General features: G+C 50.8%; 1 protein-coding gene across 1 annotated transcript in view; it reads left to right on the top strand.

Moving 5' to 3' along the window:
* Positions 1-4,632: 4,632 nt before the first annotated feature.
* The window catches only part of LOC122379636 (adenosine deaminase-like), an 89,771-nt gene continuing 71,237 nt past the window's right edge, over positions 4,633-23,166 (top strand). Inside the window, exons 1-2 of the mRNA XM_043361980.1 lie at positions 4,633-4,779; positions 5,281-5,364. The gene's annotated coding sequence lies outside the window, so the exon portion shown is untranslated. The remainder of the gene's footprint in view (positions 4,780-5,280; positions 5,365-23,166) is intronic.

Raw genomic sequence — 23,166 nt, 5'->3', positions numbered from 1 at the left:
AGAAATGACCTATCGTTTTTTTTTTCGTTTTTTTTTTTCTATCGTTGTTCACTGACCGTGATTCTACTAAAGCAGGCAAGACATTGAAAAAACTTCTAAAGGTAGTGTGCCACCTTTGAAAGATTTCCCGTTTTATTTTTCCTAGGATAAGAAGCTTCTGTTTTTACCTAATATCGCAAAAAAAATCAAAAATGGGCCTGGAATAGTGCCTTTTTCGCCTAAAAGTTTATCGGTTTTTAGATATGTATAACAACTGTAGTGGGCTCACCTGCAAACAGGCGTCGGGCAACAATCGCGAATGCGGCGCACTTGTGACAATAAGCAAAGGTCATTATAGTGTTACGACCATACGACGTACGGGAATGAGTTATCAGCTGTCTAATCGTAGACAACACAATGTCGAGCCTTAAACTGTAAGCCCGTATTGGTATTGTTTCTTTTATTTGGCTGTCGAACATTATTTATGGTTTGAAATATGATTTTATGTAAAATAATTGATATGAAACAGCCGTCTCTTAAGTTATGACCCCATTACACCACACGCAAGTGGCAGAAATGACAATGATCAGCTGACGCATTTTTCTTGGCCGAAGTCAGAGCGCGCGGCCCGACGCACCACGCGTATTTGGAAATTCCGACCTCGACGAGCATCAGAAGCCACCTAACAGGCGTGTTCGAAACCGCAGGAGATGATGATGAACGGGTTTATCGAAACTTGATTGGATGAGCCTATCGGTAATAGCGATTTTAGTGTGTGCATTTATTGTTCATAGTGGTGTGAAATGTGGTTGGGGTACGACCGACAACCCGTCGGGGCGAATTTCGCACTGGGGTACTCAAAATTTGAAGAATTTAAGACGTTTCCATAAGTTTTGAAGGTATGGATAAGTTCTAAAAATCCGGTTCTCCTTATCCGGGTCATTAACTCCATATGGTCCAGGAAAGCTGGCACACTACCTTTAAGTGCAAGTCATGGGCAACCAAAGTACGATCTGTCGAATACTGTGCTTATGTCACACAGTACAACAAATAGAAGCGAATAGGTTCCTTACGCTTGAGGCGCAGCCTCAAACCATTACAGGTGCAGCCTCAAACGAGGTGAACATTCTCAACTGACTTGCATCAAATTTATACGCCAGATCGTAATATATGTATTATTCGTGATTCGTGACACTTTTACAAGAAACAAGTGCACCAACTCGCGCTACACATTTTCTTTATCACCTGATCGCCTTATTCCTTATTTCCTTATTCCTTAAACGCCAGTTCTTGCATTTTTGGCAAAGTAGCATTTGTGGGTGTAAATGATTCGTAATTGATAAAGCTACATTATTTACCAAAATTGCATGTTAAAAAATCCTAGAAGTAATTTCCAAAACATGTAGGTAGGTATTTGAGTATGTCTGATCAAGGATGAAATTAAGAATTTATACGACCGTGACATGACTACGACCATGACTTCTTGATCAATTGGACTGACTGTATACCTAGGACATAAAGCAAATAAAACTGGATACGTTCTACACGAGTCACGACGCATCTATAACTTTACAAACAGGTTGTTAGGTTCGACCTAGCTGATTTGAGCGAAATACTGAAACAAAAGGTAGCTTTTCATACCAAAAAATGTTCTTGAGAGCTTCTGATCATATGCCAATATGTCGCTACCATTGTATTGTGAATGTGGGCCGTTTGTATAATGTGCAATGTGCATAACACCGTGGAAAATAAAAATTATGTACTCTAGTTGTAAAACAACGACGTCAACGCAATGCTCAAACGGAATGTCTAATATTATGCAACGAATTATGCTTATATTGTGTCCGTGACGGGTTGAAAATAGACTAAAGCTTGCGGTTGCAAACGAGCGTTTCACCATTAGCAAAATGCTCCTCGGTTTTATCGTTGCTGCGGGATTCCAGCACACCGTTCAGACCGCACATGCCAGGTGCCGTGCCATTGTCACAACATTGAGCCTTTTCACACCACTCTGAAAAGGGCACGGAGACAGTGCTGCCGGGCACGGTATGAAACTTGTGGAGTTCGTGCATAGCTTATTTTAATTAATCCCAAACGCAATGGGAGAAATAAGCAGGTGCCTTCACACTGATGATTAGCATCTCTGCTTTACGAGATGCTACGAGTGAGAATGTTGCCCAGTTTCTTTGTCCTAGGTCAGCCAAGGGCCTTTGTAGTCAAGTCAGAGACAATGAGGTCGAATCCAAGATCACTTTACCACTAATTGGATCAGGGCATTCGATAAATAATCTCGTTGGTCGCTGATAGTGGTTATAGAGGTGTGATAGCGATTTGACACCATTACATCGTGTTCGACATGCTCCGCTGCGTCGAATGGTGCAGTTTTTGCTTGGGAAAGGTGTCTAGGGTGTTGACCTCTGGAAAAGGTTGTCCCTGCGTAAGACACCCGGGCAATTAGGGCGGTGCAAAATTATGATATTTTTAACTTTGCATACTGCATAGGTAGATATACTAATGAAATCACAGGTCCATGCCTACTCGACCTGACTTGAGCTAAAAGTGCAGTTGTTGTTAACAAATCCATATAAAATTAAATGTCAGGTATGCGCATTTTCAGTGTTTCATCTCTATACTTAAATGTGTTCTTAGCGATCTTTAGAGAGAAAAAAGACTTGTGGGATAGCACCGATCTTTCTTGGGTCGAGAGTTTTGCGTGAACATATTTCATCAAAAATAAAAAGTGGCATTTTAAGTGGCATAAAAAGTGGGGTTAACCCCCAGTGCATGCTGTTTATCGACAGGGTATGACAGTGGTTAAAAACGTTACTCATTTTTAATTAGGGCATTGGCATCAAACTCAAACCCTTACATGAACATACTTCGCTATCGTTTTAGGGCCTTGACTTATCCACAAACATTTTTTCCGCCGACGGTGGCGAATGGGCATGCTCAACACATACAGTGGTAATGGTATCTGCTTGTGCCCTTAAATCACGCAATTTCACATACGTATCGTTAGCATTAGCTGGTGTTGTTAGCTGTTGTTGTCATTAGCAGGTGTAACAGTAGACCGTATTATAAGTAGGCTACATAGGTACCTACCTTCCTACATTGGCAAGGTGCCTAATTTTGCAACACACTATACCTACTTGCCATTTGCACCTTTGAGCTTACTCATGCGCTTGTACCGCATTGTTAACTCATAAAGAAGTGTCACTTTATGTGTGTCCTGCCACAGCATCTCTAAATAAAGCTAGTTGCGCTAATTTGTCTTACCGAACAATGCAGATTGTGACCACACCAGAAGAAGAGTGGCCACCACAGGCCATTGAGACCACGGCCAGCGGCACACCATCGTCTGGTGACCTGTGACCTCGCGTCAGGTCAGGTCCCCAACGTAATCCTCCAGCATCCAACCGGCTCAGGTCAGGTCATGTCGGGCACACAGTCAGTGCACATGACCACCGGAACAGCAGAAAGGTGTTTGGGGTGATCCTCTAATCCAGATCCACTTCCCTCAGGCTTTGGTCTCTTTCATTGGCCTCGCTGACATCGCAAAATGATAGTCTCAGTTCCTGTACAGCCGCACCGCGAGCAATCTCGGAGCTAAAAACGCACGCCCACTGCCGTAGGAGCTTCAGGGCTGTCGGCGCCTGTCGGGGCGGTTACACCAGAGCGGCCCGCACAGGCACGGCCGCGCCCGTCGCCGAGGTCCGACTGATCGCACCGAGCGAGCGGCCACGGCGACGGGCCGGTCCTGGGCGCCTCGAGGAGCTGGCCAACTGTGGCGCCACCTGTTCCCGCCTCCAGCGGCCTCTGGCTCTGCCACATCCAACCCATATGCAACCGATGCACCACTCATGGCGCTACTTGCTGTACAGTGTACATACATATTACATGTGGCATGCATGCCTCGTGATCTAGGGGTCTCGGGTTCGCAGCCGGTCGTCCACAGAAACTATTGGCCCGTTGTAGGTTTGTAGGTTAGGTTTGGTTTGGACTGGTTTGGTTGGAAAAGAGCATCTCCGGGTATAGCGCCTTTCCTTGGTTGCAAAAACGGAACACGCCCGGCGAGGCAATCACGTGAACCCCAGTCGGACACGATTTGGTAGCCGAGTCATCTGAGGAAAAACTAAACTGGCTTCAAGTTTTTCATACACCTATGCATAAACTAAACTGACCAAAGTTTGAGCCAGGATTGAGGATATGAGATATCCGATATCCCAGTCTGCATATAAGCAAGAAGTGATATAACTTTGGCATCATTAGATTCAGTGTTCCATGGTGTGTCTCAAAACGCCCATCATTTGGCTTCAAATAAAGTGCAAAGTGCTGAAAATTTAGGTTGAAGAAGATGCTGTCTGACTCTGACCACAGAATCTGGTAGCATCACGTGAACTGCTTAGAGTTTATTATCTATAATTTAAGACGTAGTTAGGTACTCATATTCTACTTTAAACAACATTTATAATTAATTGTAAAGTTCTAATAATTTCTGTTAGGCAGAAACTTTGCAAAATACAAAACTTATCACAATAGTCACGTGGGTCTTGAGAAATGTAACCATAAATGTAACCGATGCGTCAGATTTATGACTTGGGCGGTGCTTGGGCGTCACTCAAAACATCTGACCTACCTGTTTCTTAGTATCTTGAACCAATCACGTGTTTCTTGGTGTTTCTCATGTGTTTCTTTCAGTCTGCTACGACGCGCGGTGTCGTTGATGCGCGCTACACTGTCTGGAAGGGTTATTTGGCCCATCGGTCATCGGGGATATAACCGGTGTAACCAAGATGCCTGGTAGGTCAATGTCCCAAAATTTGTCTATTTGGGTGGGAAACGACATCCAAATGAAATTCATTTTCCACTCTCACCACCATTTTTAAGAACAATTTTCCACTCCGAAGTCCCAACCAAGAAAACATAGATTTTTTACCTATAGAAAGACAGTTGTGTGGATGCCCATTGCCCAGTTAGCATCAAACATTCTACACCTTAGAATAAAATGCATGCTTTTTGTCATTTCTCACTCCTTTTTGATCTAATCGAATCAGCAGTTTTCCACTCTCTCCCCTCTTTTTGGTGGGTAATTTTCCCCTCTGACACCCAAGACAAAACTCAATTTTGGGACACTGTGGTAGGTAGGTATATCTGAGATATGTGTTGGTGTGGTTCGTAAAATTGAAATGGGAAACGAATGGTTCTTTATCTAGCTCTTTAGGTTGATTAATCACTAATGTCCGATTGCAAACTGGTCCTTGACCTCACAATGATTCTGATTTTTGATTGTTCCTTTGACAGATTGTTGCTTTTCCGAGTAATTTCATGAATTGAAGGGAGAAAAGGACACTGAGTGAATCCTGGGTGGAATGGCACCATTCAAAGGTGAGGCTGTAGGCTTTTGTTTCTTGGCCATAATCTGTCAAAAGATTTTACATTGCATCTGATCTGGTCTCCAATGACGTTCAGCTGTGCCAAGCTTGTTTCACATGTTCAAGTTTGAGATCATAAGTTGTTGGTTCGTGTGAAACCTGTCGGTATCAGCGGCATCACTGGCTAACACTTTCTTGATTGGCATCAAGGTGTAAGGTAAGGTCGTCAGTCGTGTTTATTCTGGTGTTATAATATGGCAGCACCAATACCTAAGATGGCATGCATATGATGCTACCAGTACCAACTGAATTAGAGAATGAATTCAAATTAGAAAAATGATAACAAAATGTTAAGAAATATGTAACTTGACCTTACCTAATACCTTATCTTACCTACAACCTACAACCTACAGCATACAGCCTAAAACCTAAAACCCACAGCTTAAAACCTGCCACCTAAAACCTACAACCTAAAACCTGCAGTAAAAGAAATGAAGAAAGTGACTACCAATGCTGCCGTATTCAAGCTGCTACAGTAAACATAACCTTGGTAAATGAGCCTTGGTGCCAATGGAGAAGGTGTAAGCCATTACCAGTCTTGAGCCTGTCCACACTCCATAGATGGATAAGTTTGCTGGACTGCAGGTGCTCCAGCCAACACCAGCTATGCTTTGGGGTCACAACATACAGTGACTGAGAACAAGGTCCTGCTGGGCAGCAGATTTGAGATGCCCAAGCACCAACAATGTCATACTTTTTGCTGGTTAGGTATATGTCTGTCTACCTCATGAATGTGCTTCCTGCTTCAGGGTGTGGGTGGGGTGGAGGAATGCTGTCAGGTATTGGAGCATCCTTGGAGAGATCAGGTTGCACTGTGGTTAGTAATATGGATAAGTTCTGGGGATTTCATGTTGATGTTTAATCTTACCCAGCGAGCTATTGCACATTTTTAAGCAAAGCACCTTGAACATCTGAACCTTGAGTTGTTTTATTGTACACTTACAATTGCTGGTGGTGGCTGTTAGCACTTGCAGTTTCCACAGATAATAATGAACACGGTGGTTGTGATGAACATCCTGGACAAAACTGCTGCATCTTGCTCGAGCCGCCGCCCGCGACTCACACAGGCCAGCTCTCGAGGATGACGCTGTATTACCTATGACGCAGTCTGGGCTCACGAGGAACACTGGGTTATTGTTGGACCGCGTCATGGCGAGCCTGACACAACCGCGTGCACATCTCCGCGCTCGCCCGACCAGACTGACTCGAACCACGAGTCTGTGTATGTGCCGGCGCCGCCAGTGACGTCACGTCACTGGCAGAGGGGAGCGATTCGTGACACCACAAAAACTCGTATGGCATTTCTTCGTCGCGCAAGTGGAAATATTCGTAACGCATTTCCTTGTATCTGCATTTCTTCGTCGGCGCATTTCTTCGTTTCGCATTTTGTTGTCTACGCAAATCTTCGTCCGCAAATCTTCGTCCGAAAATCTGAACTAGACTTACTTAGCGTAACCTACAGAGGTGGGCATCGTTACCGAAATTTGGAAACCGCTACCGCTACCTTCCGCAGCCTGAGGTAACCAAAGGGCAATCGCAGCACCGAAACTATTTTGCAGATCGTAAAACCGCAACCGCAACTCCGCAGCTCCGCTACCCACCTCTGTTGGTACCTGTTTTTTTTCAGTTTTAGTCCTAAGGGCAGTGTGATGTCTGATAGGTAGGACCTTTTGAAGTGGCGAATTCTCTCTTTCTCCCTCTGGCTTCTTTTTTGCCTGAATGACGCATTGTACCTACCTTTAGGTACCTATGCCTGGTTCTTCTCCAAAGAACATCGCGTCTCTACGATCATGACTTTATTTGACACCGACACTGGCACCTGTCACGGACCCTGGGAGCCTAACCGTGCGTGGCGGTATCTTAGAAGCAGTGGCGGCCCACCTGCCACTGGAAGTGAATGGAGCTAATGCTTCTCAGTCTGGGTGGTGACATCCTCACTCATTCCCTTGTGGCCTTGTCTGTGTAATGCGCTTCATAATATTCAAGTATCATTTAAGGAAGACCATTTTTTTTCGGAGTTTGGAGAACTGAGGGCTGACCTTTTTTGGCCTCAGGATTTCCGATCCATAGCTTAAGAGTCTTTCCACCGAAGCAGAGCATGTCAAATAATGATATGTGGACTGTGGAGTGAGGATGCTAAATGTGAAACGCTCCATTCTGATCAGGAGAATGAGAACGAAAAGCATTCGCATGAAGATACTTTCCCACACTCATCGCTCATCAAGTCATCACTCATCAGCATACCTACGCCGACGCTACCCACCGTTCTCCAAACGGCACACAACACGAATGTTTCTCCCGACCGCGCGCAATGGCCGCTTCGTCGCAGCGCGCATGCGTCGGCGCTTGCCAGAGGGTGCAGTGACGACCCCGCCAGCGTTCGCGGCCCCGGTAGCGGTGGCGCTTTAGATTTTTTTTTTTGCTTCCGCAACTCGCAACTCCGCAACTTTTTTAGGCTCGGTAGCCGATGGCCCGATCCGTAGTTCCGCTGCCAAGAGTAATTCCGCTACCGTCCCTCCGCAACTCCGCAAGTTGCGGAGTTGTGGAGTTGCGGACTTAAGCTGTGCAATGCCCAGCTCTGATAACCTAAGCTAACCTAACCAGCCTTATTCAACCTTCCTAACCACCTTCGATTTGCGAAGATGATGAGTCTTCAAAATGTATAAATGTCAGTCTACTAAAGTCCACTAAAGGCGGCCGCACACTAGGTCATTTGGAGGACCGAATTGCAGACCGCACGCTTCCACCGTCTGCTCGGGCAAGAGCAGGTCAGAATGCTGATGTCCACCGAGTAGGTGACGTCGCGGGACTCGGCAGAGTGCACCTCGTACGTGTCTGGGGATGTCTGAAAAGTGGATAGAGCAATCAACAATGAGTAAAGTCATCGACAAGAAACACAACATTGAATACACCCTACCACCGCAAAAGTGGAACCGGTCCAGCGGCTAGCCAAAAGACTGCTCTATCCAACCTCTCGTAGAATGAAATACCCAGCACTCTGCCTGCTCTGTATATTACCACAGCCGCTAACGACATTCGGCGACATATTGAATGTTTTACCAGATCCTTCATGCAGGCGTCGAACTAACATTGCTGTGAAATTTCTCGAAGTTGTGCAGAACACCGAGCTGTTTAACATATGCTGAGTTGTTTAACACAGGCCGCCGACTGCCGCGTGTACGGTCTCAGTCACAGCGTGCAGTAACAGGAACCGCATCAGAACGTCACTCAAGGGAGTGCAGAGAGGCGGGTCTTCCAGGACTGCGTCATTCAGGGAGACGCCCTTCAAGGCACTGGAACAATCAAAGACAACTCGAAGCCTGTCCTTCCCGAAGGTACCGTGGTAGGGAGTTTAGTTGACGAGTCCGTCATATCTGGTCAGATTTTCTGCTTTCACTCTCTCCACGAACCCTTTCTTCGTCATGTCGTTCATCATCTCGCTGTATCGATCGGCGAAACTCTGGTCTCGAAACTCCCTTTTCAATCCCTGTAACCGCGTCGTGCAGATCTCCCGTTTATCTGGTTGCGTGGTTCCCTCTTTTTCAGTGGGATGGGAATCTCATAGCGACCGTCCTTCATGATACAACCAGTTTCCACATTATGCATATGGTCTTCGACCGACCAGCCACGTTCGTCAGCTGCTAGACCTTCGTCCTGGCAGAGTTGCATCTCCAGCCTGATCCGTTTTGATGTTGCCTTCGCCTCAGTGAACTTTCTGGACCGAACAGGACTGTTGACAACCCAGCCGAGGCGACCTTTGGCTGCGAATGACCCACCATCGCAGCTAGGAATAAATTCCATGGGTTCAAAGACCTCTGGTACATTCACGCCGATCAGAAGGCCTACTGCTTCGATCTTCTCTGGAAGCACGTCCCTGACGTGAGGCCAGGGTTCTACGCCCTCAGCTCGACAAGGCTCCGTCCTACTGACTGGGATCTTGTTCAGAATAAACACCCCAGGAAGTAATATCTGCTCGTTTCCGTCCAGATCACACCTCAAGAGACACGCCTAGAGAAGGGCGGGGAGGCTCAAGCCTAGCATAAGTAGGTACTGTGATAGTGAGAGATGTTGCAACGTTTGTTCTGCTATCGTTTGAACTGTGAATGTATCCTGTGGATACGAATTTATTGTGTATGAACTTTTGAGCATGAACTTGTAACGCCAAAGTTGTGGAATTTGCCACATCCTCGTTTATGTTTTGGAGTAGGTGTTAGTGCTTTTTATGTAGAGTACCGCGGTGTCGACGTGCTCTATTTAAAACATCTGGCGAGCGCAGGCATCTAGTCCCGGGCCGTGATGACGGTCGCCGATGGGGCGGCCAGCTGAGGCGGCGCCGGCAGGGTCCGCAGCCGGTGTAGCTCGCCGGGGCGGGTGGCTCAGACCGAACGCCGCAGCAAAGAGCCAATCTTCGCGTCTTAGCACTAAGCACTAATACGCGAAGCACTTAGCACTAGGCACCATTCACCAACCATCTGGAGCTTTCCCGGTCCGGACTGGGACGCCTACCGGACGCCTGCCACACCTTGTCGGATCGTATACCACCGTGGATATTTCGGTCACCACTTTGTGCACACGCGCCGGAATGGGACCAGGCTTCTGAAGTTGAGAAGACCATCAGGTCAATAAAAGGCGGGACGTTTTTCAGGGCGGACGGGCGCTTCTGCGCAAATGCGTACATCGCCACAGCTGGTGAGTCCGATGGCTTTCTTGTACTCCGTCCAGCGGCTTGTGAAATACTCGCCTTCGCTGAATCCGGCAGCTTTCACGCGCGGTCCGGTGACCTTTTCTGCGATGATGCTCACTTTAGGCCAGGTATGGGCCTCCTGGAGGCTTTTGTTTTGGCTAGTGGCTATTTGATTCCTGATTGCTTGCGATTCTTTTGGTATGTCCAACATAGATAGGCATTGCCATTTCGATATTCCGCCTACGAGAAGGGCTACCGGCGGACGCAGGTGTGGCCGATAAACATTACATGCTTGTTTCGCCGCCCGCGCTGGAAAGTAACATCTCTTTAATCGTGGAATGTAGCCGCCCGGCGTTGCTGCACTATACCAGCACCACCGCACAGTAAACAGGTAGGTATACTCAAGCGGCTATACTCAAACCCTAGCGGCTATACTCAAACCTATCGGCAGTCTGCGAAAAAATGTTTCAGACTTGTAGAGAACACCAAAATAAACGGACAGTCGGACACCACCGGGGACAACTGAATAATGTAGTAGCCGTCCCTCAAATCAAGTTTTGTTGCAAAACGGTAGCCCTCACCGGCTGCCTGAAGGGCTCTCTCGACCTACGGTAGCTTACATAGGGGGCGCGGCATGTACGGCGTGAGAACAGAAAGGTCGTAAACGGCGCGGGTCACACCAGGCGTCTCGGGAACCGCAAAAAGTCGGCAGCATGCCCTCGGCTCGGTCGCCTCGGCGCCAGCACACCCGCCCGCACAAAGTCCGTCACCGCGAGTCATTAACGGCGACACCCGCGTCGGCCGGTACCGAAGCCGGCACGCACACCTTCAGCCTTCGGGTGAGAACGCTTTGCACTCTAGGGTGAGTCGAAAAAAACGTCTGGGTCCACTCTCACACGCAGCGGAGGCCGCACCCGCGCGCCGTCGTCCAACGGCAGCCGACGCGAGCCGACGAGGCCGAGAGGTGAGCTGCCGACCGGCAGCAGATCCTCCGTTACCACCTCCAACTAACTGCCCGTCGCCAGCCACCGGCAGAGCCGCGTCGTTGGCCGGCGCCGAGGCCGGCCATTCTCCCGGCAAATTCTCCGGAGCCACGGTCGTCGGCACCGCCAGGCTAGACTGCATCATTCGGGAAACAGCCGCTTCCGCGATGGAGTCCGACCTGACCTCCTCAGCCTCCGTCGTCCGCGTCTAGGCCGCCCGCGACCGCGTCGCAGTCGGCTGACCCCCGTTTGACGTCATGTGACCGTCGGTAGTCGCCACCGAGTCAAGCAGGTCACAGCACACACTGTGCACGTTCTTTCTTGGCGGGGACGGAGCCGATAATCCGGCCCGCTGCCGTCCGACTTGTAACGCTCTACCACGTACAGTCCAGCTGACCGTTCACCATCACTGTCCGGATCTGCGGCACCACTATTATCCACAACCTGCCTCCGCGTTCGCAGGGGCAGGCGCGTCGACCAGCGGCATCTGCTCCAGCCACTCGCCGTCGTCTCCCGCCATAATGCACAGGTTGTGCAGCGCGAAGCAGGCGCTGCAAAAAATGGGTGACATCTAAGACATAGGTGGTCATATATTTCGGTAAATGAGATTGTTGCCTATTGTTGCCGCGCTCGGCGGACAACGGAGTCAATGATGGGTAAAGGTGTTGGTTATGGGACAGCCAAAGTATCTGCTAACATTGCCTTTGGTCTTTCCTGACACTGAGCATATTGTAACGCAACGTCTTGACACATTTAAGTACACTTTCAACTGGTTTCTGAGTCTTGACCAAAGAACTAACAAAACAAACTAGCTTCGGAGGAAACTAACAAACTCCAATCCATAATTTCACTTTTGACGTCAATGTGACGTCATTTCCAATGGGACTTACACCAAAGTTGGACACAACACAAGTTGGCTGTCCATTCAGGGACATATATGCAGTTTCACTTCTACATCATCGTAAGGGATAGGTTACTAACCGGAACACTCGCACCCTGTCCCGGATCTGCCGCATACGAAGGCCGGCGCCTAGGCATGGGAAGCGGCGCTTCAGGATGCCAAAGGCGTTCTCAACGACCGCGCGGGTGCTGCAGTGGGCCTTGTTGTATCTGAGAACAAGCATGAGGAACAAATGACTGGTCATTAGGCATACCAAATATGGAGGTGTACAGTCAGTCTTAAAAGTACCGCGCAACAGTGCGGTGCATCCATCAAGCCTGACCGAGGAAAGACCTGCTACAGTTTAAAAATCACCGAACCAATTGTGAATTGACCTGGGGAATGGACGAGGATGTCAATTGCTTTGTTGACTCAAATTTAGCAGTCCTGCCACGGTCAGGCTTGACGGATCCCCCGCACTGTTACGCGGTACTTTTAAGACTGACTGTACACTGTACAGTCACTATTGAACGTCACTATTGACTCACCTGTCCTCCAGGCCCGACGTGGCATAAACGCGGGCGTCATGTACGCGGCCCGCGCAGTGCAGGGCAACAGAGAAAAACTGCCGGTCTGGGCCGGCCACCGCCATGCAGTTGATGGATGTGTAACCCTTGCGGTTCATATATGTTGCCCGCCTTTCGGCGGGCACCATCAGCTGCAGGCGCGTTCCGTCGATGCACCCTGTGAAAGAATAACACTTACAGTAACAACAATAGATTGTAATATGGTGATATTGGGGCCCAAGCGCGGTCCGCTACAAGGGAATGACGGCACAGACCCCATATCAGACAGGACAGCACAACAGAAGAATAGATCATTCCCAATTGTTTGCGCATTAAACGGCTTAATTTTGATGCTCCTACACCACCGCCCACTGAAATGTCTAGAGAAGCACGCAGCGTGCACACGGCTGTAGGTTCGTGTTGCAACTCACCAACGACGTCTGGGATCCCAGCCATCTCATAGAAGGTCTGCTTAAGACCTTCCATCTGGGCTGGGTCAGTCGGCCACTTAATGACGTGGGCGAACTCGGGTCACCCTGTGGACGACCCGGCCCACTGTTGCGGTCGCTGGGCCGTGTCCGTCGCCCACCAGGATGTAAAATCCACTGGTGGCGTAGAACCTGTGAAAAAAGTGTTGTGTTTCGGTCAGTGTGAGTGCATTCAGTGGTACAGCACACGTCACTATGACTATGTGTCCCGCTTGTCCACACTATAAAGTGTTGGTGCTGGATACCAAAAGCCGTCACTTGCAGCTGCCGTATCAGCTGCAAGGTAAGGTCAAGGTGCGTTTGATTCAAATTTAAAGTGCGCCTGCTTGATGACTACCCGATACTTCAATTTTAAATTCTAAGTCTATGAATTCACACAAACAATGGCGTCAATATTAACATTTTCACCAAAACAGGAAGAAACAGGGTAGGTACTACCAAAACCTTGTAGTAAAAAAATAAGCCCAAACCAACCATTGCTTCATATTATTTTTGAATGGACACAAACCATTCAGAGAATTTTGACATTTTTGTTAAAAGGTAGACACAGAGTAGGTAGGTACTCACCGAAACTGATCTGGCAAAGGCCATTCCAGGTTTACTCGCATGCGAAATACTCTTGGCCTCCGACGGAGAGGACCCAGAGGCAGATCCTCATCAAATATGAGTCCTGCCATCACTCCACCATCAACCGTGCCAAACGCGATCACTGGGCAACACACAGAGTCTGCAATACTGTAAAAGACGCCGTCCCACGTGCGAAAAACGCTGCCCACAAGCAGCGCTATCCAGAGAAATTTGAAATCCAGGGAAGACGCCACAAGTACAGTTGTGGCGCAAAAGCATGGCTCACTAACGCCGCATTTCAACGTTTATACTACGCAATAGCGTCCTTTCGTGGGGAGGGGTAGACAGTCGTTCTTCGTTGTTTGACCGACTACCCTCTTCCGTCTTCGTCTTTTTATGATAACCAAATTCGTCTTATTTCGTAAACAACGGAGCGTCCCTGCGTTCTTTTCCTTTATAAGAATGGGCTCTGGCCGCCACGGCCCACGACGGTGCCGGAGGCAGCGCATTTCCAAGGCAGCCCGTCGACCTCAACAACTTGTGGGGAGACGATACCTGTCACGGCACCCTGGCGCGATGGCTCTGTGCACCGTACCCCCGCCGCCGCACTGCACGGCATCGCCCACCTGATTCGGAAGTCGGCGGCGCAGCGTCATCTCCCGCGGCGTGGAGGCCGGCAGCACAGCATCCAGTTCAGCAGTGGCGCGCGCTCCCCGCATCTGGCCAGCGGCGGTCGGACGGACGCGGTCCCGTCACTCCCGTCTTGGGGCGTCACATTATACAGATGTACAGTTAAGAAATTGACAGCGCGAACGGACTGCGATCGCCTTCACAGTAAGATGATTTCGTTCTGCAACTCCATACCCGCCCGGCTCGTACACCGCGCAGTTACCTCTTATCACATAGTTACCCCTTACTGCAACGCAAACGCGGCAAAGCGCCGACCGCGAACAATCGTGTCGTTGTCGGCCAACAGCTTTGCCGGCGCTCGCCGCTCGCGAAATACCTCCTCTAGGCGTCCCACTGCTGTGTCAGCGTCTGGCCGGTGCAGCCGCCTCCACACGACGAATCGAGGCGGCCCACAGAATTATTGTTAAAAAACGAATTTTCGTAAAGTATACGGACTCAAGACTCATGTGGTGCGACATTCTTTTCTGAGTCCAACCTTTTTTATCGAAAATTTCTCGGCGCGCTCAGCATAAGGAAGCATCTATGCAGCGAGTGTTAAGACAGTCCTTACCGGGACCGCTCGGGAGATGATTCATGCCCAGGCCGGTTGGTGAGGGCGCCGGCCTGGTCGTCGGCGCAGCCATCGGGCTCCATGGCTGGTACCCGCACGGGTCCCGCCCGTGCGCTCCAACGCAGCGGTGACCTGTAAAACAAATTTAAACATTCAGTTTAATTGAATACCTTTCAAACCACCGCCCTTTCTCGGTGACTAGCAAGGCACTTCAGTGATGATATAGTACATCATCTGATGTGATGATACATGATACATGTGTTTATTTCATTACCCTGAAACGACCAGGTCTCAAAAATGCACATTAATGTAGAAGGGTAACTCATAGAGGTTCTTGGTTAGCATTTCTTTGTAAGTTATTATCACAATATATGCATCAATTTTTCGGCGTGCTAACATTGTCCTCGTGTGCAACACGGAAATACGTACCTATTTGCCACATTGATACAGCCGCAGCCCAACATGGTAAATACGCGTCTCCGGCAATGTATACCAGTCAAAGTCAATCGAATGGTACTCAAGTGGCAAATGAATTTATTGACACAAGCTTTTACTTAGAGCCGACATGTGGAGAGGTGGGGACGGGGATGGGGTGACCGCCACATCACTGCCACGTCTACAGGGCGCTGAGCTCACTCTTGCTGAAACCTGACACGTGTTTTCGGTGGTTCTCCACGGCCTGGAGTTGCCACTGAAGGTTAGCTTCGTCGTGAGTGACTGTGTTGGCGAAGGCCTCGATCATGGCCACGCCCCGTTCGGCGATATCGTTTGTGACATTCAGACCACACACGAAGTCTGAAGAAAGTGAAGCCTGCATCACGCTCCCATTCACTGACAGGCTGTTCTAGCCAGGGGCGAAGGATGAGCTGCAGCAGCTGGAATAGCAGCCAGCTGTCGTCAGTGACGAGGTTGGCCAGCTGTGTGTTATTTGTCAGACACAGTTGGACGTCCTCCGGCTCAGTGGTGTTCGGCTGGGAGAGCAGCGCCGCTGCCAGTGCCTGCCGCTGGTCCGCGGTGGCGGTGCCTGATGCCAGGCTCAGCACCACCGTCTGCGGCTTCAGGTAGGCTGTGTGGCGCCGCAGCACTGCCAGCGCAGCGTCAGCCACCGGCTGGTCCACAGCCTGGAACCGCTGCAGGTCCCGGTAGAGCTGGAGGTCTGCCAGCGGTGCGTCAGAGGCCAGCGGCGCCGTCAGCCACGCCCGCGCATAGATAAGGGTGACAAATGTCACCATCCGGCGCAGTCGCTCCCTCTCGCCAGAGCTGTACCCGAGCTGTTCGGTGAGCATGCACATTTTCAGGTAGTACATCACCTTGGCCATCCAGCGGGCGTGGTGACAGGCGCCTGGACGCCGGAATCGCGGTCGGGACGGTCCGGTGCCGAGCACCACCAACACGAGCTGGGCCAGCTCCTTAGAGTCCTCTCTCAGGAACTAGCTCTTGCTTGGACGGTCCAGCATCGCCTGTAGCTCTGCTGTGGTGGCGTCCCGCAGCTCCTGCAGCCACCTGTCCTCGGAAAACAGGAGCATAGCCTCACTTGTGTCGTCTAGCTGGGGCCACTTGCGCTTTAAGTCCTGGAACCTCGTGTCCACCGCTAGGTCCACCGCTCGTGGGGCCGAACAGCGCAGCCGACACCGCTCCGAGGTCGAGCTCGAGCACGAACCAAACTGTTTCAGCGAACACCTTGTCGTTTCCGGACATGTATCCTCTTCTGCCAGCTTTCTGATCTAGGTAGAACTTTTAGTGTCTTGGTGCACTAAGAACTGTTTCGTTAAAGGTATTAAGAATATATTTTCACTTAAAAACTGAAGCACGCTAATCCAACTTCCAAGAAACCAGGGCGGAAGGCCAGGACGCGGTGTGCTTGCTCGATGGGCAATACCGGCGGCCGTGACATACCCCAGGAACTGGAGACGGGTGGCTCCCAGGACGCACTTGGACGTGTTCACCGCCATGCCGTAGTCCTGCAGCCGCTTCAGCACCTGGCGCAGACGAGCGGCGTGCTTCTCCACGGTGGCGTTTGCGACGAAAATGTCAACGTAGCCGAAGACGGCCGGCAGGCCGCGGAGCACCTCATCGAGCAGTCGCTGGCAGGTCTGCGCAGCGTTGCGGAGACCGAACGGCATGCGAACAGCCTCGAACAGCCCGAACGGCGTCGTCACGGCTGTCTTCTGCGAGTCGGCTGGCTCCACAGGAATCTGGTAGAATACGCGGGACTGATCCAGCTTGCTGAAGATGGAAGATCCGTGAAGACGGACAGTGAAGTCCTGAAGGAAGGGAAGCGGCTATCTGTCATGGACAGTCACTGAGTTCAGGGCTTGGTAGTCACTGCACATGCGCCATTCACCATCAGCAGCCTTGGGCACCACGTGCAGCGGCGCTGCCCAGCTGCTCTTCGAGGGCCGCATCACACCGTCTGCCAGCAGCTTGTCAAACTCACGCTGGGCCACGGCGAGCCGGTCGGGCGCGAGCCGGCGAGGTCGCGCAAAACGCGGAGGTCCTTGGGTCTTGATGTGATGAGTCACTCGGAGCTTTACAGGGGCTGATCCGACAGGTGGGCACGTCACTTAAGGGAACTTCTGCCAGATGATAGCCAGGGGAGACTCCACCGCGATGGTGCGTAGGCCCAGAGATGATATGGCTGCAGCAGCACCTGTCACACACGCACATCCGCTCGGGTCACACAAGGTAGCCTTACTCATTTTCACTGTGAGCCCATGCCTGGCTAGAAAGTCCGCGCCGAGCATGGGTATGTTCACGTCGGCCACCAGGAATCGTCAGGAGTGCTGACGCCCTATCATATTCAGGGTGTGGTCCGTATACCCCACTGTCCTTATCCTGGCCCCGTTAGCGGCAGCGAGGCTGGGGATAGCGGCAGTGTCGACGTGTGCGCCAGAGGGCAGCTTGGTGGGTGGCAGCACATCCACTTGCGCGCCCGTGTCCACCAAGAACTGGTGGGGACCGTCCTCCACCAGTAGCAACTGCGCCGGCGTTGAGAGGCCCGAGGGTGGCGCCGTCAACATCCTCAGGCAGTGCCGTTTCTCTGCCACGCGCAGGGCGGGCGGTACTTGTGCGCATCAGCTCCAAACCTCGAGTGATAAAAGCAGAGTCCATCGCTGTGAGCCTTGCTTCTAGACTTGGACCTGGTTCGGATCCTGCTCCCCGAGTGGCGCTGAGGTGAGCTGCCACGCCTGAGGCTACAGCTGCATGAGATTGGAGATGGAGATCTGTGGCGTTGCCGCTCTCTGTCGGTCAGGGCAGTCTCCATCCTGCCGACTGCCGCCGTCAGACTGGCGATCATGCCGTGCATGGCAGCCATTGTCCCCGTCCCTGGCGGTGCTGATTCGGCTGCTGGGGTGGCAGGCAGCAGTCCCATGTCGCTGGTGATGGCTGCCACTCCCAGGGTGCCTGGGGTAGCCGCAGACGCTACCAGGTACCTGTCAGCTGCCGTGGCCAGCTGGTCCAGAGGAGTGTCTTCGGCCAGCAGGGACAGGGTTGCACGAGTGGCTTGAGGGAGCCGCTGCAGGAACAGCATATGCAGCAGCTCGATGTCCTGCATCTGCATTCTGCACACTGGTATAGTACCTATGCCTATAGGTAAAAGTTTAATGACATTCCATTTTTGCAGAAATGTCAAAATTTTCTTTTTTCTTTTTTTCACATTGTGCTAGGGGACTATTTGACACATGTGTTTTTTACATGGAAAGTTGGAACAGTTTGACGTCGAATAGTGGTTGCTTGAACCGTTTCGCTCAATTTGTAAACATACTGTGTTTATTGGAGAAAAAGATATGTCCTGTGGTAGATGTCACTTCACCCCACTATCTCGCTTCACCCCGTTTTACGATAACCAGAACTGTGACTTATCATTGCATGTGTTGCAGTTAGTACATCAGTGGGTGCCCGCCACGGGTGAAACTTTGTGCGGAGCTGGGAGGGCCCGGGCGCAGCAAATCCGCCGCCGCCCTAGCGGTGACGTTGACCTCCGCGGTCTGTTGCGGCTCCAAAGCCAAGCCGGCGTCGAATTTGGAGAGCTCACCCCCCCCCCCCACAGCTCGGCACAAAGTTCCACCCATGGTGCCCGCTTTGTTCCCATGACACTTAAACTTAAAACTCACAAGCACATACGCAATATTCGCTTGCTGCTTTGCTCTCACATTTTCCTGCATATCTGTAGGAGCAGCATTATAAAGAATTATAAAGAACAGTGTGCGGAGTGTCCGCAGGAGACGCTCCTGAAATACAGGATCCCTGCACACGGGCAGTACGGCGATGCCGCCTTTGCCATAGACAACAAAGTCACACTTGTCAACAGCCAGGATTGTCATACCAAGCTGCACGTGTCCATTAGGGTGTCCCACCATTCCAATATCCATATTTCATTCGATCCACATTTATTGCCGCATTCGTTTAGGCAAGAAACGACCACACTGAAAGAACTGGACGGTTTGCTCAAGATCTAGGGGTCCCGCAAGTTGACATATTTCAGTAATGGGTACCCGGTACAGGTACACATTGGTGGTCACTCGGCAATAACAATATTCAAGCACAGAGTCCTTCAAACAAAGCGTTAACTAAGTCTCGACCTGTATGTAGGTCACTGTGTCACATTTGTCGCTCAGATCATCATTTCCTTTTCTTTTGGATCAGCTTTCTATTCCCATGCACTGCCTTCAGCAGGAACTGCCGCTGCTCTTCTGTCGTTGTCAGGGCGTTGTTGAACTCCTTGATCAATGCGATCGCTCGTTCTGCGTGATCATTGACGACCGCTAGATTTGACACGCGCTGCTTACCCACCTTGTACGCGTCGTTTTCTTCCCACGACTGTACTGGTGTGCTCAGGAAGCCACTGTCCAGGTCTAGGGCCTCCAGCATCACTGTTGTCCGGGAGGTGACGAAATCCGACAGCCGCTTTCCCTGGAATGGCCCCATGTTTTTCTTTTCGAGTCGCTTCAGTGCCTTTTCTTCGCAGGCTTTCCGAGATTGCTGACCATACACTACTTCTCACACTGTGGGACTGCTTAGTCGAAGAGTGCCAGCGCGACCAGGGTCTCGGATATGTACCACAGATGGCGCTTCATGGCTTCCAGAGCTGCTTGCGCACAGCTGCAGCTCCCCTCGCGTGCAAGTGCTTCCAGGTCCTGGAGGAACTCAAGGTCCATACGTGGTGCGAGATCCGCTCGCGACGCAAGAGCCCATGACCTCGAGTAGACCAGCGCCACGAAGAGGCTGACGGATGTGATGCCTCTGAGTTCGTCTGACGTCATCTGGAACTGCCTCTGCAGCAGGAACACTGGAACAGCTTCAATGCATATATGCCCTTAGCCATCCATCTCGCATGATGGTGCGCTCCTGGTCTCTTCAGGGGGATCTCGTCTACGGTCGTCTCTCCCAGGAACAGGAGCACGAGCTGCAGCAGCTCCTTGTAGTCGTCCCTTGGTTGCGCCTGGACCAGAGCCTCCGTGATCACCGGCACCGTTCGGGCTTTCAGCGCGGAAAGCGTTTCGCTGCCTTCGATTTTGCCGGGTAGAGTATCGCTGGCGTTGGTGACATCAGTCTCGTCCAGTGAGTTCCACTGTCTCTGGAACTTACCGAAGAGTTTGTCGTCTGGTCCAGTGCAAGGGCCCATAGCAGACTTCATGGCGTGTGAAAGAGCAACCTCGTACCCATGATGCCTGCAGGCGAGATGAAGCAGCTCCCTGTCCAACAGTTCCTCGAACTTAACGCACGCTCCCACATAACAGCCGGTATTTGAAGCGGTAGTGTCGAATGAGATACCCCTGACCCTTTCAGCCAGCTGGTGCTCTTCAACCAACTCCAACCCGACGCGTGCCATTTCGACTCCTGTGCCAGCTGACACCTTGGGGATGCCAAGCAGTTTCTCCTGTCCACCTCCCGTGACGATGACAGCGATGCGGTCCACCTGTTTTGGCCCTGCTCCGTCAGGCAGGAGCTTGCCATCCCAGTGCAGGACCAAGGGCTCACCTGGACAAAACTCCCTCGCCTGGTACTCCTCTGCAGCACTCTTGCGGTGTGACTGACGTGTGCGATGCATTGTTGAGCGTGACACAGAAACATCGAATAGGTGTGACAAGGTTTGCAACGGAAATAATTGCATGCCAGTGAACAATGATGCCACCGTGGTGTCCTCGACCTGTGAAGTGACAACGTGAACGACCTACGAATGAGGCCAGTTTGCGGGACCCCTAAATAAGTTCGGACGGGTCTGAAACTTACAGAGGTGAGTTTTTAGGATAAAAGGAACATAGGGAGGCATGTGGATCAAAGTTCGAACAACTTTTGTTTTTTACCATTGTTCGGTGGGACACCCTAGTGTCCATAGTACTGGTGCCGCTTTCGAAGCTCACCGTTCTTCCCATCAAAGTCAACATATAGGCCAGCGACTTTTGTGTAAGCATCTCTCAGCTTTTTTCCACACTCACTCTGCACTTCACTCTTCTTCACTTCACTTCTTCACTTCTGCAAGCTTGACAGGCTCCCCATCCCTGACCACCACAGCATCAGGGGAGAATCCCAGCCACGGACATGCAGGTGGCATTATCAGACCACACTGCACGACAGGCTCTCCTTCACTCATCCTCTGATAGATCTGGAAGGCCGCATTCTCGCATATTTGGCCATTGCGTTTGACAGCATTGCATGCAAAGGCCTTTGATCTTTCTATGGCACCCAGCTTTGACACCCAATCTGCTTTAGCGCCTTTAGCTTCATGCGTGTGCAGTTCGTAACACTTTGCCCGTGTAATTTGAAGGTTTCTAGCCTTAATACACTCCTCTGACCCTTGAGCAAACCTTGCAACCCTGCATGTGGCTCCGTGGTCTATAGCGATCTTACTCCGTACAGTAGGTCTATTAAAAAAGTCCCCAGCACCAGTGGGCGCTGCATTCGCTGAGCCGAACCCCCGTCTGCCTGTCCCATATCGCGCCGGGCTCAGGTCAGGTAGGGTCAGCGGGACCGCTCGGTCCGGCCCGCGGGCGGTGGACGGGCGGCCGGTAACGCTTTCCGCCAGCTAGCTGTAGAATCCAACAAACGGGACGGCCACCGCTCAGCGCAGCGAAACCGGTGTTAAAGAATGGCAGTAGATGTTCATGGCCACAATGATTATGAGATAGTCATTGTTAGCCCGTGCCCCACAGTAATGCCTAGACTCGCACGCCCTGTTCGAGGGGAGAGGGGGATTGAGCATCATTCTTTCCACTCAGCTTTGGACATTTAAGTGGTATTCGAAGTAGCGTCAAAAGTAGCAAAAATAAGAAAAAATACTTCAGCCAATTTTGGATCGGGTCAGAGCCAGAGGTAATGTCACCAGAGGTCATCGATGGTAAAATTTTGCTTGTACAGGAGGGTGCGTTGCGCGCACCTGTGCATTGGGTTTCCAATTTCCATGGAAACATCAACAGACTCGGAAGCTCGCAACGCTAGCGTGGAGCCGAATTCATATCAACCGCCGCAATAATGCAGCTGCAGCGCGGGGCCGTGAATCACCCATCAGGGCTATCCATGTGTCAGGGCAATCCAACCCACCATGTGATGGGCTCGGCCCCAGCGCGGAGCATGAGGTCCAGGACTCCCGCCCAGGCCCCTTGTCTCCCCCTAATTCCTGTCATCCTTCCCACTCTGAAACCGACCGAAAGAGCCTAATCTAACACAACAATCAGCTCGTTTACCGCTATGTCTGAATAATATTGTCAGATTTAATTAAGGTCAACGGCTTAGCATGTAAATAACAACAACTGCCGTCTGCCACCATCGGTATTATGAGAAAACCAATTGCTTTTCCACCAACACTTAAAAGTTTTTAGCTTAAAACTTGCATGAAATTAATTTTACCAGACTCGTGTTCCTCTTATCAAAACAATTTCTATATTTAATTTATCCTCCCGGATTTCATATTTTTATTAATGACACCTTGACGATGTCGAGAAAAAAACGCTCAGGAGATTTAACAGCCTGACTCCTGAGATACATTCAGTATAAGGAAGGGTCAAGGGTGCTAGATTCCTTCCGTCCTCGCCATCCTTAGGAAAAACCAACCCGCATCGCCCCTAGTCTTCATGCTTCCCTTTCTGCACTGGAGGTCACCCCACGAGCCAACCTGTAGTTGATGTCGGATCCATTCCAGGACACATAATCCTCTTCGGGTGACCGTTTGGGAGACGGCTGGACCGTCCCGACAGCTGGCAATCGTCCCACGGGAACAGTCTCGCTTCCGCAGATCACTGTCGCTGGGTCGCACAACCCAATTACTACACAATGAGCATAGTTATGTCATAGCTCTGCAAGGGCCTTTCCAGACCGAAAAAGATGGCTCCCAAGTCCCAACAAAACA

The sequence above is a fragment of the Amphibalanus amphitrite genome, unplaced genomic scaffold (genome assembly GCF_019059575.1).
Source record: "Amphibalanus amphitrite isolate SeventyFive unplaced genomic scaffold, NRLGWU_Aamphi_draft 000081F_arrow, whole genome shotgun sequence".
Lineage (NCBI taxonomy): Eukaryota > Metazoa > Arthropoda > Thecostraca > Balanomorpha > Balanidae > Amphibalanus > Amphibalanus amphitrite.
The sequence above is the reverse complement of the archived record's forward strand: the minus strand, read 5'-3'. Positions and strand labels throughout refer to the sequence as shown.